Raw genomic sequence first — 7563 nt, forward strand, 5'->3', positions numbered from 1 at the left:
AACTGAATAGACGTGAGTGATTAGTAGAAATTATCGAAATAAGACAATTTTTTACATGAAATAAATTCGAATACAAAAATTTTTTTCTGTTCTATAACACAAAATAGATAAGTATACGAAGTTTGAAAGTCTTTCCGTACCAAAAACACTACATAAAAAATAAATGAAAACTGGTGCCCCCGTTTTGAACAAGATCCGCTATCATTCATATATGTATATATATATATATATATATAATGTATGGGCATATGAAGCATCAAATGTGGTGTGCAAGAGGGGTGAATGTGCTGGTATGGCCATGTGTTACATATGAATGAAGACAGCTGTGTGAGGAAATGCCACTCCCTAACTGTAGAAGGAACCTGTGGAAGAGGTAGACCCAGGAAGACATGGGACAGGGTGGTGAAGCATGACCTTCAAACATTGGGCCTCACGGAGGCAATGACAGGAGACTGAGACCTTTGGAGATGTGCTGTGATTGAGAAGACTTGGCAACTAAAGTGAGATTGCAGCCATGCATGTCCAGCCCTGTTAAGTATATCCCTGATGCATCAGACGCTATGATATGCTTGAGAAGACCTGCTGAGTCAAGTAAAACTAATATCGTATCTGGGACCAGTGCCTGCTGACTGGCTCCCATGCTAGTGGCTCGTAAAAAGCACCAACCGAATGTGGTCAATGCCAGAACTCCCTGACTGGCCCCCATGCCAGTGGCACATAAAAAGCACCATCCGAATGTGATCGATGCTAATACCCACTGACTGGTTCCTGTGCCAGTGACACGTAAAAAGCACCCACTACTCTTGGAGTGGTTGGCATTAGGAAGGGCATCCAGCTGTAGAAACATTGCCAGATCATATTGGAGCCTGATGCAGCCATTGGCTCGCCAGACCACAGTCAAATCGTCCAACCCATGCCAGCATGGAAAATGGACATTAAACGATGATGATGATGATGATGTGTATGTGTGTATATATATATATATATATTATATATATATACATACACACACACACACACACACACACACACACACACACACACACACACACAAGTATATAAACATCCTTCCTAAGGCCAACCACTTGATAGAGTGGACTGGATGCTTTTGACATGATACCAACATCAGCAGGATCACCAAGTGAATTGCAAGACAAAAACCGCTGGACTGGGAGGGGCTTTGTGCCAGTTGATGGGAGGTTAAAGTATAATAGAGGGACAGAGATAAGGGTATTGCTACAGAGGAGATACATGGCTGCCCCAGTTGGAGACGAAAGGAGGCAGAGTTAGAGAGAAAGAGAGAGATAGTAGTGGTGGTAATGTGTGTGGGGGCATAACTTCAAGATACAGTGGGGTGTGAATATAAGTAGAGTGTTGTAGAGGATTGGACACAGTGAATGGGAAGGGGTAGACAGACAGGGGGGGGGGGGGAAGTTCCCCAAGAGTGTGTGGAGAGAAGGTTAGTGATGAGGTAGAGGTGACTGTAACAAGCAATGGTGTGAGATATAGGAATGGCTCAGCAGGGGCTATGGTAGATATGTGAGGGTGCTGACAGTGATGACAGATAAGAGAGGTGTTGGAAATGAAGTATAACAGAGAGGGGGGAGGGGGAGAGAGAGAGAGAACAAAAACATAAGCAATTGGTTGTAAAGAAATCTGAAATCCATGTATAAACTGATCCCTGAACTTGACAAACAATGAAAAACTTCACATTTATACTATTGACTTTCCAGCAATGAGAATTAGGTTATTCTCCCAATATGAAAGCTTTGGGTCGATGAGTTTTTAACTTTTATATTGATTTTTTTTAAGGCATAAAACCCTAAGAAGGTTGCTGAAAGTAAAAACATCACTGAAAGTGGAGTTTTAAATCCACATGGAGAATATTTTTTAGTGTCAGGTCTGTTTGTTTGTGAGCTAAATCATTTATTACTGCCACAAGTTATATTTTCAAAGCTCATTAGAAAATAGAATGCCTGGCCCTAGGAAATACCATTTCAAGTGGACAACTTAAAGATTTAAAACCAAATTCAGTTTCACCATTTAGCATTCAGTTTACTCTGTCAAATGTGATACTTGTTTATTCAAATTTTTGAAAACTAATCGTGAATTAGAGTACAACTTGAGATTTTGATGATATGACTGCCAAAATCTGGCCAGTTTGAATGTAAAACTAGTAGAATATTTGGGCCAGACATGAATGGTTTAAATACTAAATGGTGAATGTAGTTCTCTAACTTGGTGACTTCTGTCTGTGATCTCACATTTATATGGAATCACAAATAATTTTTTTTCTTTTTCCAATCATTCAAATATTTTATATATGTATGTGTGTGTGTGCATGTGTATGTGTGCATGTGTATGTGTGCATGTGTGTGTGTGCATGTGTATGTGTGCATGTGTATGTGTGCATGTGTGCATGTGTGCATGTGTATGTGTGCATGTGTATGTGTGCATGTGTGTGTGTGCATGTGTATGTGTGCATGTGTATGTGTGCATGTGTATGTGTGCATGTGTGTGTGTCATATGTTAAGAGAGTAATAGTAAAAAAAAAATATACCGTGTCCTAGTCATCTTCAAACCCAATACTTTAGCCATAACACTCACTTGTCATCATAAAAGACCATGTGAGAAGTTTTATTATTCTCTCTTCTTTAAAATTATTGCAGTTTTGTGTCTGAAAATGATTCTGAGTTTTGCTTTTATATTTTGTTTGCAATTTCTTTTTTCATTTTGTCAAATTATGGTATCTGGTAACACAGATTCTTTTCAGTTAGAAATTTCTGTGAAAGTAGCTAGTTTATCGATACTCGGTGACAAGAAACAAGAACATATTATATAACCAATGTAGGAATAAAAGACAAAAAAAAATATTAAATAAATATTTTCATACATGAAGGAATTGGTAAAAAAATCTGTCATTGATTATTATATAGCATCTATAACTCTTCTGCTTCGAATACAGACATTAACCAGATCAGAAATATAAGTCACAAACAAAAATGATAAGCAATATTTATGATTGATAAGCAATCTTTATGATTGATAAGCAATCTTTATGACTGATAAGCAATCTTTATGACTAATAAGTAATGTTTATTGATTGATAAGCAATATTGATACATGACATAACTTTTCAGCCATTTCACTGACTAAAAAAGAAACCCTTTTTTTGCAAGTAAACTTTGGTGAGTAAACTATGAATAGCAAATCACTTTACCTGATGCATTTTCTTGCTTTGAAATTAAAGCCTTTGGTAGCTGCAGATGATGATTGTACCAACTAATTTCATCTTCTTTAGAACATACCAAGAGTGGCTTACATCTGTCTTTCCATCTGGTAATGGTAAATATCAAAGAACTACTTATTGGAATTGTAAACAAGATTGTGAGTAGCAAGACTTCATTTACACGAAGAAATAAATTTCAAGGATGGACATTAATAGCAAGATGTTAAGAATAAACATAAAAATAATCGTTCACAAGAGTACATTGGTAAACACAGACACGGGATGCTTTCCTGCCATTAAATGGCCAATAAATTGCTCTTTTTCAATTTTTCAAATTGGCCTTTCTTCAATTTTTTTTTTAATTTAGGCAAATTCTTTCCATTCATTCATGCAGTCCTGCAACACCCAATCTTCTTATCAAAGAGGTAATCACAAAGAACAGGACGAATTTCATTTCGTTTCTTTTTTTTACTTGTTTCAGCCATTTGACTCCAGCCATGCTGAAGCACCACCTTAAAGGGTGTTGCAGTTCTATATTTAAGAGATGAGGAATTGTGTACATTATTTACATTTGACGGATATTTGTCCTTATCTTGTTTGTTAACACAACGTTTCAGCTGATATACCTTCCAGCCTTCATTAGGTGTCTTGGGGAAATTTCGAACCAGGGTTCTCATTCCTAAGGTATTTTTCAATGTTGTTATTATTATTATTCAGGTCACTGTCTGGAATTGAACGCGGAATTTTGGGGTTAGTAGCCTACGCTCTTAACCACTGTGCCACAGGCTTGGTGGTTAAGAGCACTGGCTACTAACCCCAAGATTCTGAGTCTGTTTCCAGGCAGTGAATTGAATAATAATAATAAGAAGAAGAAGAATAATTAATTCTGTTTTATTGGCCACAAGGGCTAATATAAATCAAAAATATGTAAGGACAAAGACAGGACGAAGGTTACAAGGGGTTTTGTCCGAAAGGTAGAAAATGTTCGTGTAAACAGTTAGGAAAACAGAGAAAGATATAACAAATAAAACTCCCAATATGGGGAGGCGCTTCGGAAGGTTACACGTGGAAAAACCCATAAAAGCCACGGGAGCCTGGTCAGAAAAATAAGAAAGGGGTATAGAGCCTTTTCTCCTTTTACATTACCTTTTTCTCCATGTGTATTCTCAGAATTGGTCCATTCATACTGGCCATTCTTCCAACAGTCACCCATCTTTCAACAAATTTGCTATGAGACAGTACATCCTTCTCTACTCTCATCTTCCTTTTCAAGTGGAACTTGAAAAAGTTGATGAGGCCTTGGCCAAAGAGGAAAGTGTCTGACTTTAGCCCTTTCAAATGGGTCTACCATACCACCTCTTTCGCTACAGCCACTAGGCATAGGAAAATTGCCTTGCCCTCCCGGTTAAAGGAGGTTGGTGGGTCAATCCTCACGATGGATTCAGCTGATAGCCGGATACGTCCTACATGTGACAGTAGCTGTTCGACATAAACCCACAGATCAGCAATACTCGGGCACTGGACAAGTGCGTGCAGAATGGTTTCGTCGTCCTGAGCGCACCCCAAGTTCGAAATTTCCCTAAGACACCTGATGAAGGCTAGAGGGTATATCAGCCGAAACGTTATGTTAACAACAAACAAGATGAGGACAAATATTCATCAAATGTAAATAATGTTAAACAGTGTTAGTTGAAGAAATTGACCCTAGGACTTATTCTCTATAAGCCTAGTACTTATTCTATTGGTCTCTTTCGCTGAACCACTAAGTTATGGGGACATAAACACACCAGCATCAACCAATGGTGTGTTTTTGTCCCTGATGGTGGGGGACAAACACAAACACTTACAAATATATACATACATATATGACAGGCTTCTTCCAGTTTCCATCTACCAAATCCACTCACAAGACTTTGATCAACCCAAAGGTATAGCGGAAGACACTTGCCCAAGGTGCCACAGTGGGACTGAACCCAGACCTATGTGGTTGGGAAGCACATATTATATGTGCCTGTGATTGTAATAACAAGTTACCAATGCATCAACCACTGCACCAGAAAAACTCAAGTATGAATTCTTTGAGATAGCTACATCACTTGCTGAATGAATCAGGGTATCTAGCACAAGACAAAATTTGCAATTACATAAAACAAAATCTTTATCTGAAAGTGATGGCACTTGCTAGGGATGTATTGTATAACCTCTTTGATACCAACCCAACTGAAACCGCCTTTAACTCTGTAATACAAATGTCTTGTCTTAATAAGTTTTAAATTAAAATCTTCCACCAAACCTTAGTCACAATCTATGTTCCTAACACTAGCTTAATGATAACTAAGTTATTTTACTAAATTCTTTGCTATATTTAAAATTAATTGAAAGAAACACAGAGCATCACAACAGAAATATGGTAACAAAAGGGTTAAAATATATAATAGAGAAACAATTCTTAACCCTCTTGATACCAACCCAGCCGAAACCGGTTCTGGCTCTGAGTACAAATGTCTTATTTACATAAGTTTTGAATTAAAATCTTCCACCAAACCTTAAGTCACAATTTATGTTCCTAACACTAGCTTCATGATAACTAAGTTATTTTACTAAATTCTTTGCTATATTTAAAATTAATTGAAAGAAACACAGAGCATCTCAACAGAAATATGGTAACAAAAGGGTTAAATGCTTCAATTGATAATGACTGCATTCATGTAAAATTTTGGAACATCACTTGATGATGGCTGCTGTTTAAAGGTTAATAGCCCTTAAATCAGGTAAATTAAACTGTAAAAAAAATCATCATCATCACTGTTTAGCATATGTTTTCCATTCTGGCATGGGTTGAACAGTTCGACATGGAGCTGGCTGACAGGAAGCTGTTCAGACTCCAGCTGTCTGTTGTGGCATGGATTCTATAGCTGGATGTCCTTCCTAATGCCAACCACTTAACAGAGTGTGCAGGGTGCTTTTTATGTGCCATCAACACAGGCGTATTAACACAGCACTGATACTGGTGCTTTTTAAGGGGTGTTGGCACCTGAAAAGGGCCAAGCCTGTACATGTAGAAGACAGTGGTTTTACTTAGCTTGACGTGTCTTAACTACAACAAATCACCACATCTCCTGCTCCCTTGCCATTTCCTCACTAAGGCCCAGTGTCTGAAGATTCTTTCTCACCACCTAGTCCCATGTTTTCCTGGGTCTACCCCCTTCCATAGGCTCCCTCCACAATTAAAGCTCAGCACTTCTTTACGTAGCTGTCCTCATCCATACACATCACATGACCAAACCAGCACAGGCTTCTCTCTTGCACACAACATCTGATGCCTCTTATACCCAGTTTCCCTCTTAAATCATTTACACCCTGTCTTGTGTGCACACTGACATTACCCAGCCAGCAGAACATACTAGCTTTATTTTTTTCAAGCCTTTGCAAGTCCTTTGTAGTCAAAGCCCATGTTTCACTGTCATGTAACATAGCTGTATGTACACAGGCATCATACAATCTGCTTTTCACACTGAGGAAGAGGCCCCTAGTTGCCAACAAAAGTAGAAGCTCTCTAAACTTTGCCCAGCCCATTCATCACAATACTGACCAGGCCATCAGATGATGTTATACACCACTGGTCACAATGTGTTTCCAATTCTGTCTAGATTGCACCATTCTTTTACATCTTGATCTAAATTGCTTGACTAGATCGTCTTTCCATTGTCATGGGGGCCTCCCTAATGGTCTTTTCCAATCTCTTGAATGCCACTCAGCAACTGCATGGGTCCATCTGTTGGCTGTGAATCTTGCAACATATCCAACTCAGCAGAACTTGTGCTTTTGGTATTCTGCAATCATTCACTCCACTCTGTTCTTGAATTATCTCATTTTAAATATGCTCTCATAATGATAGCATCATAGCCAATTGATGTTCTATCCTCTTCATAGTAGCCCACATTTAACTTACCTATAAGAGCAGAGGTGGGACGGTGCTACTGAAGAGTCTGGCATGTATGACATTGTCCAGTTTTGTTTCGAGCACATCCTTTATTGAGACGCCTTCCATTTCTTAGGAAATGCTAAATCAGAGAAGAAAAAATATCTTGCTAAAAACAAGCTTATAACTTTCTCAACTCTTTCATTGTTATTATAGAGTAAGATTCCACTTTTTATAGACGGTTCCGGGTTCAATCCCACTGTGTGACACCTTGGCCAAGTGTCTTCTACTATAGCCTTGAGCCAACCAAAGTCTTGTGAGTGGATTTGGTAGACGGAAACTGAAAGAAGCCTGTTGTGTGTGTGTATGTGTATATAATATATATATATATATATATATATATATATATATA

The 7563-nt window shown here is 38.3% G+C and overlaps 1 long non-coding RNA gene across 1 annotated transcript in view; it reads right to left on the bottom strand.

Annotated features, from left to right (window-relative positions):
• The window catches only part of LOC128248095 (uncharacterized), a 108313-nt gene that overhangs the window by 61879 nt on the left and 38871 nt on the right, over positions 1–7563 (bottom strand). The window contains exon 2 of the long non-coding RNA XR_008264358.1: positions 3221–3336. This is a non-coding gene — a long non-coding RNA (uncharacterized LOC128248095). The remainder of the gene's footprint in view (positions 1–3220; positions 3337–7563) is intronic.

This window comes from Octopus bimaculoides, chromosome 6 (assembly GCF_001194135.2).
Source record: "Octopus bimaculoides isolate UCB-OBI-ISO-001 chromosome 6, ASM119413v2, whole genome shotgun sequence".
In the NCBI taxonomy this organism is placed as follows: domain Eukaryota; kingdom Metazoa; phylum Mollusca; class Cephalopoda; order Octopoda; family Octopodidae; genus Octopus; species Octopus bimaculoides.